Consider the following 7500-nt stretch of genomic DNA (forward strand, 5'->3'; position numbering starts at 1 on the left):
GACTGTGCTGACCTGGACACTAGTTTTCTCACTTTGAAAAAAGTTTACCTCAACCTGAAATCAAAGTTACACATCAAGTACATCTAGAAATCTGCTTCAAACCTGCCAGTGTTTCACTCGATTTTCTATCCTTTACTGAAAACCTGTTTTTGAGTGTGCTTTTGCTTATCCTATGAAATTATTTTATCATAATTATTTGGTTAAAACAGTGTGGATCACAATAAAGTGTGATATACAAATCACATGTGCACCAGCTGACTGTGTCCCTTTAATCTTGTTGGAAATATCTAGATGTTCTTTGTTTTTAGTACAAATACCGAAGTATGTGAAGAAATAGTAGATCCTTGGATCACTTTTTACTACCAAACATTTTTGGTCTTGCTTGAAATGTAAACTTTGGACACAAATGTAATAGCCTGATTCTGAGATGCTTCAGGTTGCTCGTGTCACGCACTAAAGGAAACAGTGCATGACACGTGACGTGGAGTGTCTGAGAATCAGACTACAAAATGTTAAGGATATAAAAATATCAAACCAGTTTGGGTAGTCCCCTTTCAACTAATGTTACTGTTGTAGTTCTTTGCATGTGATGAAAATTACATGTATACACAAGCATATACTTGCAATAATACTGTTAACACGTGTGATACATGTATAATAAAATACTCAATACTGACAATAAAAGTCAGCTTTACTGTAACTATGTTCATATTTGTAGTCAAATAACCTCATGTAACACAATAAAAATTGATCACCAAGGTTACTCTTTGTTCAGTGATTTTTCAAAAGCATTCAAAAATTGGACCATTAGTGCCATGTGTTCATTGTGCATGTTTTCTCACTTGTTGATTTTTTTCCTTTTTCCTCCTCTTTCCTGTCTTCTGTAAATGTCTTAAAGTGCCCAACCAGGTCTTCTGCCTTCTTCTTCCTTTCTGGTAATTTCTTTTTCTTTGATTTTGCAACCAGAGGCTCATCTGTATCACTTAACCTGTCGAACTGGAATTTTCAGCATTCTTAACTGTATCTTTGCTCAGTTTAACTGGACCGTCAAGGTTACTGCGCAAGTTTTTTTGGCTGGATGGCGTCATCTTGCAAAAATATGTCATGAAGTTTGTCATAGAAGTTGCATTTCTTTTGATCATTTCCGCTGACTTTGTAGTGATCGACACAAGCAACATAACTTCTCTTCAGATTTTTCATTTTCATCTCATATGCTTTAGGAATAAACGACACTCCTTTCTTCTTTAGCTCTTCACTGATTTCTTCCCACAGGGACTTGTTCTTTGTGTTTACAGTATGTCTTTAATTCTTTCTCTTCGTTCGGCATAGCAGGAAATTAACAACAACACATCAGCCCTAGACCAGCATGCAACAGCTCATGAATCCTAAAAATCCGGATTCAGATTTGATGTACATGTAATGTATCCACTCGGAGGGTGGATTCCATAATTCAAAATCCTTGTTCGGATTTTAGTAAAGAAACGCAAAATCCGTTTTTGGATTCAAGAATCTGGATTTCGATTTTAATAAAGAAACGCGCTCATAGAGGTCTTATCTATACTGTTCTTGAATGGGTGTGTTGTTAAAGCCTGTCCTTGAGCAGCCATTATCAGGCCCTCTTCTAGCCTAATCATGAATCCGTGAATCCTCTCAAGCTATTACCTGATGTTTGTTGAACAAACTCCCCATGTTGGGCTTTCTCCTTCCAGTTCCTTCCTTTCTCTTCCTTCTTCCTCTTCCTTCTTCCTCTTCTGATAGTCTTTAGAGACTTTCTCTTTCAGTTATCACCTTCTCCTTCAAAGCTGCTTTGAAGCTTCCACTCATGTAAGTATTATTTTGCTCTCCCTCCTTACACACTCCTCAATGCCAATCAGTCCTCTCTCGGCTCTTCCTTCATGAGCAGGTACAATCTCACAACAATACTTCTGGGGTGCAAACAGTCATTCATATCCAAGATCTTCCTAGTTCTTCTATCCATGCTGACCAGCTCTTCCAGTGTCTAATCTACCGCACCATAGCATACCATGCCTACATCCCAGGCATTGATGCCACTGATCATGTTACCCCCATTCAGTTTGGTTCTACACAATTTCTTAACTCTTCTGATATACTCCTATGTTGTTTACATGTATGGCCTTCCTCCTTTACGTCCTTGATGTCGTCGTTTGGTAGGTACATCCACAGCTGCCAACCTGTATTCCTCTTCTCATTTCCAGCACAGCACACTTGTCTAGCCCAAACAACATGTTATTATCTTGTGAGGAAACCCTTACCACTTGAATAAGTGAGTCTAGTTAGGCTTTCCTAACACCATGCAACTTCAGATCGTCCATAGATTTAACGTGGGTAATGGGCCTCATATCCTTTGCCAGGCTGCATCAAGCTGTCAAGTCTTGTAGTACTAGGTAGGGTCAGTGGCAGCATGATGACTATAAACAGCAGGAGTCCCCTTGCCAAATAGAATTCCTCCTCTGATGACAACCTGCCCAAGATCCAATCCTTGTGATGTCAACACTGTCTACCATTTCACCATGCTGTTGATGAGATCATATTCTTGCCCCAGCCATCTCCATATGCCTTCTCATAGTCTATCCAAGCCATTGACAAATTTGAAATGGTTTTATCAGCTGGGTTGATATAGTAAATTGACCACAGTAGAGAAATTTGAAAGCTGACGTTTGAAGCATTACATGGCTGCCTTAGTACCCTTTGCTGGGTCCTTCTGAATCAAAAGTGTTCTTCCTCGGACCATCCACTCTGGTAAATTTCCTTGATGTACACATTGTTGCAAGGAATCATGCAATCTAGGGTTTATTCCTGTCAATTTCTGAAACCATTACCCGGCTGCCTTCCAATTTGCCAACCTCGTTCCCAGTGTCTTCTCAGCTTTCAATATGGCAGCAGGTTGGGAGAAGACCCTGGCACACAGTGAACTAAAAAGATCTCTGATTGGTGCTTTTCTCACGTGAACCCTGATTGGTTTAATGTCGAAAGAAAGATGGCGGCTTGTGAGGAGAGCCAAAAGAAGAACAGAATTAGTGTTAAATCATTTTCAAAATTGTAGCTGTTCCCTAAGAAGCAGCCGCAAAGTAACAAGCATAACAGTGAAGAATAATTGGCCGTTTTTTCACGTTGCACGGTGATCTACATCAGGCTTTGATTCCAATTAAAGCTACGTTAGCTTTTCACGACCTCTGGAATGGCGATGGCTGGATATATAAAAGGCCATAATGGTGTTTGAAATACCGTACGTAACGGTAATGAAGTGATTTTATTTCATACGTACCTTTACATTTTTGGTGTCTCACAATTGTAATTCCCTAACGCACGCATTGTTACACGTTACACTGTTGTTCAATGTTTTCACCAGGTCTGATTGTGTTACAAATTATAAAATTGTGCAATAGGGTTCATACATTATTGATCTGGTTGTCTTAGCAGTTGTATATGGCGCTGTTGACTCGTGTGACAGCTGCAATGAAGGCGAATCTGTTAAATACAGGTCACATTCCACAGGTCAAGATTAGAAGTCTCTGCTCCAATAATCAACAACTAAGCCAAAAGTTTCCCCGAGACCTGAAACAACATTTTTGTTGAGTGATTGGCGCTAGGAGACACTTTTGGTGTTGTGTACTTGTCTGCAGCACAGTGGTATGTACTCGCACCTGTGGAATGTGACCTGTGTTTTATTTTAATAGACCTGCAGAACACTTTACAGTAATCCATATTCTTTTCCATATCATCCCTTCCACACTGTTCAGCTAGTGGTGCACAGAGAGATTTTAGCTCGGTCGGTTTTCATCATTGCCTTTTACTTTCATTATAAAAAATATTAATCTCCTCACCCCAAACAAAGTGCATGTCATCTTGTAATTTTCCAAGAGGGTTATTTAAGATTGTGAAGTCTTAACAATAATTATTATTCTTGAAAATAATTGTAAGGCTTATCATTATAGTCTTCTTGACCTGTCAATTCGCTAACGACTTCCATTTCTGCTTCTTCTGATTTAAAAATATAAATATGTATATTAAACAGTATTCTTTAATTTTGTACACATGACTTTTTTTGGTTAGGTTAAAGTATCACACTCCTGTGAGTTTTCTTGTACTCCAATAATTTAAGTTGAATTATTCGTTTTCAAAACATGCTTTGAAAATTAATATTCTCTAGGATTGCTCAAGTTGAGGCATTTATGATTACTGTCTGAAGATGTGGTATATCGAGTGATTTGGGGGAAAATTGCAAAGTGGACAGGGGGATTGGGAAATAAAATTGAAGGTGACAAAGCACTGGAAATTTGCAACTTCACTGGCAACAAGAAACTATTTCACAAAAAGAAATAGTGTTTCGTTTGTGGAAATTGGTAAGGGCAGGAGAAAGATAAAATACTGTAGTGTGGGTCACTTGGTCTGTCATATATATTTAGCTTCGTCTATTGAAACTCAAGAAATATAAAGACAGAAATGTAGATGCAAGCTCTCTAAACGGTGAGAAGCCTCTCAAGGAATATTAACCATTAGAGAGAAGAACTGATACTTGTCTAAAAATACCTATTTGTGCTTTAAATGCCATAGCATAAAATTTCAAATTCCGTTTTCTGTGAATCTTCCATTACTTGTGTTACATGTGAACCTAGGCAGTTATCAGTAGTATCTTTAACATAACTGATTCCTGGAAAACCCAGCTTACTACTACAACTCACCAGTGCGAAGATTGTTTACATTACTCATTACCACGATCAGAGATAGCTTTGGATTTTTCAACAATATATCCCTTTATAATGTAACCCAAAATCATTCAGATAGTGAAAACAGTTCATATTTATGACCCATATCCTTTATTTTGGTGTTTGTCAGCATTATGATTTGCTATACTTCAGGTTCACATGTTCACAAGTTTGTTTTTACGTCTCATGGTAGATGTTTAGATGTTCAATTACAAACTCTGTTTTGAATGGCCACTCTACCTCATTGTGTAAATAGTTCATCCTGAAGTCAAAATACGATTCGTTTCTGCGGAAATGAAACGAAACAAAAATGTAGTTTAAAGAATGGAGGCAAATAAAACAAACAGTGCCATTTTCACAGCAAAGATCCATGCCTTACCCTGGGCTCATTCGACAAGAACTGCTAAAGAGGATGAGATGCTTGTGTTTAGGACTTACTGTACACAAATTGTGCCCTTTTTTACAATGTAATTAGGCCCAACAGATTTCATGAGCAGCATTCCGAGTCATCACATTGTCTTCACTTGTAGGACAAGACATGGATCTTTTCACAGCTTGAAAAGCACAAGAAGCAGATCGCTAATCCTATGGAATAGCATGCTCAACAATGTATATTTGCTTGATTATGTCAACTTTACCACAAAATATATTTACAATAACAACTTGTAAGAATGTGGGCCCTTAACAGGCTGTGGTTCCCTGTTGGCAATCAGAAAAGAAATAAAATACTGATTTTACACTGACATGACAATATGTGCAGTACGTCAATCGATGAAATGAGAAATAAAACCACAATACAACATTCAAATGGTTCTCAAAACAAAATATGTGGTGTAATGATACTTCCTTTCAGGAAAATAGTTTTGGGCCAATGTATACTGGGGAAAGTCGTTGTCAGAAGGCTCATATACACCGATAAGAAATCAGATAATCATTCAAATGTATGAAAAATTAATTATAATCAGGTTGAATTGATTGAAAATAAACATGCAATATAAACTATACATTATGGAAGACAGTGAACATACCTCCGTGACTAAGTAGCTAGAATCAGGGTTTTCATTAAACCTTAGCTCACTGGATTTTACGGTAATCAAATGTCTGTGATGTTACGGGTGAAACTGTGTGCAATGACTGTTTCCAAGATGTTTAAAAATCACAGCCCCCAGTAATAGTAGCCGTATACAAACTTGCATTGGTTTACAATAACATGAAATTAAAACGAAAGCAGGATTTCTCTGTCATCTACCGCATTCTCGTTGCTCTTGCATTCATTCATCCGTATTTTCGGTTTCTTACATCAAATTTTACAACTTTGGGTTCCCCTTTCGTACTTCATTTTGTTTGTTGGCAGTTGTCGTGCCCAGATTTCTCTCACCTTATTCCTTGCTGCCATTTTGAAAAAAAAATGCACATTTGTCCATCCTCGATACCTTAGACAGCAATGACAGCAATGACCAGAACCAGGTTGCTGACCAGCGGTTTTCATTAAAACAATGGTTTGCTGGGGGTGCTCAGTCTGGCGGGCTCAGAAAACCTGGTTGTGGTCATTGTTATTTAAGGTTTTTCATCCTCGATAGACAAATTTGATCACGTGATCTGCCCTGTGCCAGGGTCTTTTCCCTACCCGCTGCCATATTGAAAGCCGAGAAGACCCTGGGAACGAGGTTGCCAATTTGCCATCTTATTCACTCCATTTTTAATTTCCTCAAACCAGTCATTCTTTCTGTAGTGACATATCCAGCTGTGTACAGTAAATAAAGAATCCAGCTCAGTTATGTTATGGGCCTGAATCCTCTTGACAGCTTTATTAACTTTTCCAACTTCAGCTTTCAGCTTTGATTTATCACATGACTTGTTTGATGGTAAGCCTACTCTGTTCCAGATGCATCATTTCTTGAATCCTATCTTGGAGAGCATCAATGTCAGGGCTGATTTCTTGCGGCTCTTCAGCTGAAGACACACTGGGTTCTTCACCTGGAATGTTGTATTCACCTCAGTTTTCTCCTTGCATAACAGGCGTTGTTTCATACTGTACTCTGGGGAAATATGCTTTTTAGTTCCAGTTTCCTAATATTCATTCCTTACTCTCAGAGCTCTTTCTTCCTGTTCCACAATCTCATCCACAATCCATGATCTTAATCCGGCATACTTGAATTCTGCCAATCTCTGATCAGTAACTTTCCTTACATCTTCATTGGTGTTGCAGAGTTTCCACAGATGTACCAGTCCTTTTCTGTATTCTCACTTCCCTGTTTGACCTGTAACATTCAAACAACCGTGTTACAGAGGTTGTAAGTTCGAATCCTGCCTAGAACTCTGATTTTTCGATTGTCTGTTAACCTTCACATTCTATCCTTCTTACGGGTGTGTTGCTCCTTTCCATCATTCTCTTTCTTTGTTTTTGTCCTTCTTTGACCATCCCAATCTCCTGTCATTGTTCAGTAGTAGCCGGATGAGGGCTCGGCCTTTGGGCTCATCCACAGGACACCTGCTGGATGCAACAAATTCAGTGAAAGCTCTTATCCCATTGTTATGGTGGGATTCAATATTTGACATTCTCTCATCAGATGAGGCTGTGTGTTAAAGTTTCCACCAACCAGTAATTTTATTTTTATTGCCATCCAAGGCTCAGAGAGGTCCATCTACCCTCGTCAAGGTAGTCTTTCCTGTGCTAGACACCAACCCGGTATTTTCTGATAAAGAGGAATCCATGTCTATTTACCTTTCAAAAATTATTATTGTTTATTTAAGTTATTTATTATTAAAGCGA

General features: G+C 38.5%; 1 protein-coding gene and 2 pseudogenes across 1 annotated transcript in view; 2 read left to right on the forward strand and 1 right to left on the reverse strand.

Annotated features, from left to right (window-relative positions):
• LOC138012552 (putative nuclease HARBI1) overlaps window positions 1-24 on the forward strand; it is a 1177-nt pseudogene extending 1153 nt beyond the window's left edge.
• LOC138012553 (CDK5 regulatory subunit-associated protein 3-like) overlaps window positions 1-7500 on the forward strand; it is a 130242-nt gene that overhangs the window by 63496 nt on the left and 59246 nt on the right. The gene's annotated exons all lie outside the window — the stretch shown is intronic.
• On the reverse strand, window positions 761-1689 carry LOC137967496 (uncharacterized; annotated as a pseudogene).

Source organism: Montipora foliosa, chromosome 8, assembly GCF_036669935.1.
Source record: "Montipora foliosa isolate CH-2021 chromosome 8, ASM3666993v2, whole genome shotgun sequence".
NCBI lineage: Eukaryota > Metazoa > Cnidaria > Anthozoa > Scleractinia > Acroporidae > Montipora > Montipora foliosa.